Genomic DNA, 3143 nt, shown 5'->3' with positions numbered 1-3143 from the left:
AATATAAGTGATTTGCTTTTATACCGGAGGGGGGGGGGAGTAGTTCTGATTAAAAGAGACAGGTTTCATCTGTTAAAAATGACTTTAATAATGGCATTCATTAAAGTATCACATGATGAAAAAACAGTATAAAAAAATATATATATTCCATACTTCGCGAAAGCTGTCTGTCCCCAGTGGACATGTTTGACAAAATTTCTTTTGGGCAAGCTGACAGATTTTAGGAGCTAGTTCAAATGACTGTCTGGAAAAATTAAAGAAAATAAAATTTATATAAATACTTTGGTCTGACGGTTTAATGGATCCTGTCAGACCGACTGTCTGGAAGATTTTCTGAGCTTCGCGAAGTCTGCAATTCTTGTTAAATATTTAATCACTATCATTTATTGGCGAATCAGCACATTCGCCTTTGGCCATTCACAATGTATTTGAGTTTAATTATGGCCAAGACATACAACAATAAAACATTTAAGCGTATAATACAAAACAATAATAACAATCATAGCATTAGATTAAAACAGAGCAAGTGGATTCAGTTGTAGAGCACATTTGCAAGATAAAAGGGAAAAACAGTGTAAATTCCCTTTCTATAGTATGCACAGATATATCACTAGTTTCAGGTATTGCTTGAACACTAGCATCTTCAAATTCTGTCTGAATGGTTTGAACATTTACATCAGTGAATTCACGCTGGACTGTCTGTTTACTGTCACATTCAAAGTTTATTTCAGGATTCACATTTTCACTGCTTTCATGTTTTGTCTTTTTTAAATAATGGTATTTATGACGCCGACCAGAAACACCTGCTCTCTTCTTTTTTTTTGGCATTTTGATCTGGAAAAAGAAATACTGAATTATTCATAATGCTTTTAAGATTGATTAATTAACATCACTCTTTCGATTAACGAACACGGTCTATTAACCCTTTCCCACTCAGAAGCAAAGTGAAAATGGCTATGTGCTTAACCCTTTGCATGCTGGGAAATTTGTCGTCTGCTAAAATGTTGTCTGCTAAATTTCTAAAATTAGCATTTTCTTCGATTTTTTTCAAAGAATACAATCAGAATAGCAAACAGTTTGGATCCTGATGAGACGCCATTTGTGGCGTCTCATCTGGAGTTTGGATCCTGATGAGACGCCACGTTCTGTGGCGTCTCATCTGGATCCAAACTGTTTGCACAGGCCTTCAAAATTCGGTTCCCGCACTGAAAGGGTTAACCCGTTTCCACTCAGATTAAAAAACATGATGGGATTTTGTGATTCTAAAAAACGACTTTCTGAAACGCTATGAAAAGTTCCTTATGGTAACATATTTACGCTGAATTCAGACCAATCGCACATGCACAATTTTTTAAGCTGATAAACATCAACGTATGAGGCGATATCGATTTTAGCTGACTTACTAACACATTAAAGTTGTGAATTCAGTCAAGTGTTTAACACATCATTGTCAATTACCTGTGAAATGTCAGTTGTCAATACACTGTGTAACATTTCCAGGAAATTTTGTTGGAATTTAATTGATTCATACCTAGATTAACATATCACCAAGCATAAAAATCTGACTTAATCTATTTGGGATGAAAAATGAAAAAGTTTATCAAAAACACGTTTGACAGCTATCTTGTACAACAGAAGAAAAGAGCTTAAAATTGTACCAACATTGTATAAGGCCAAATCCTTTAAATTGAATATTTTCTTCTAGTTTGTTTAAATCTATACTTAGATTAACATATTGCCTAGCATAAAAATCTTACTTCAACGATATGGGATGAGAAATAGAAAAGTTTTCACAAAGAAACAAACCACTTTGGCGACAGGTGTGAAAAATTATTGAATGAATTAACAGTATAAAATTGTACAAAGGCAAAATCCTTTAAAATGACTTATTTTCGTCTACTTTTTATTAATCATACCTAGAATTACATATCACCAAGCATAACAATCTGACTTAATCGATTTGGGATGAAAAATGAAAAAGTTTATCAATAAGAACAAAAACACGTTTGACAGCAATCTTGTACAACAGAAGAAAAGAGCTTAAAATTGTACCAACATTGTATAAGGCCAAATGCTTTAAATTGAATATTTTCCTGTAGTTTGTTTAAATCTATACTTAGATTAACATCTTGCCTAGCATAAAAATCTTACTTCAAAGATATGGGATGAGAAATAAAATAGAAAAGTGTTTCAACAAAATACAAACCACTTGATTGAATGAAATAACAGTATAAATAGTACAAATTGTACAAAGGCAAAATCCTTAAAAATACCTCATTTTCGTCTACTTTTTATAAATCATACATAGATTAACATCTCACTTAGCATAAAAATCTTACGTTATCAATATGTGATGCTTAATGAAGAAGTTTATAGAAAAATGCTTCGGGCCTTTCAATTTTTCAAAAATTATCGAAAATGAACGAATCCAGTGTTCTCTTTCAAATTCCGATAAATTAATAATTAATTAGAATAATAACTACCAAAACCTAAAGAATTATCAAGACAGAAAATAAATACTTATTTCTTATCACACAAAGAATATTCAATATGTCTTTTTTCGGAGACCGACTTTGCTCACTACGTAAAGTTCGTAACGTTGCGCTTTCAGGCATTCATTGCTCTGCAAACTGACAACCGAGCGCTAAAAACACTAATTAACACATTAAAATTGTTAATAACAATATCAAAATAATATAAACTTACCAGATCATGCTCAGAATACCCTACGACATCAAATATTAACGACTAATTACGAAGAATAATTGTTTGCTTTAAAAGAAAATGGCCGACAGCAGCTGGAACAGTGAAGATTCTACAGGTACACCGGCATCTCCAAAATCAATGTCACGTGATCCGCGTCCGCCGATAGATATTATCGCATATCGCTATAGCGGAGACGAGAGATTCCAATCTGTGTAATCTATAGGTCTTTGCAGTAATGTGTGAGTTAAATCAGTATGAAGATATATAGCCTATTCCTGTCAGTTGATTTATGTATTTAACAAATGCTTTTATTTGCGTATATATATTTTAAAATACTGCGACATTTATTGACCGGGTTTGTAATACGCGCATTATTTTTATATAAGCTTACCAATGGTTTAATGCATTGCTTGGTGTGCACCTGTTTGTATTGATCG

At 32.7% G+C, this 3143-nt stretch overlaps 1 long non-coding RNA gene across 1 annotated transcript; it reads right to left on the bottom strand.

Annotated features, from left to right (window-relative positions):
- Positions 1 to 775: 775 nt before the first annotated feature.
- Positions 776 to 2817, bottom strand: LOC127870267 (uncharacterized). Its single transcript, XR_008044732.1, has 2 exons — positions 2707 to 2817; positions 776 to 834 (listed from the first exon to the last, which is right to left on the bottom strand). It is a non-coding gene; the product is annotated as an uncharacterized LOC127870267 (long non-coding RNA).
- Positions 2818 to 3143: the final 326 nt, after the last annotated feature.

The sequence above is a fragment of the Dreissena polymorpha genome, chromosome 2 (assembly GCF_020536995.1).
Source record: "Dreissena polymorpha isolate Duluth1 chromosome 2, UMN_Dpol_1.0, whole genome shotgun sequence".
Classification (NCBI taxonomy): Eukaryota; Metazoa; Mollusca; class Bivalvia; order Myida; family Dreissenidae; genus Dreissena; species Dreissena polymorpha.
This window is presented reverse-complemented; position numbering and strand designations above follow the sequence as displayed.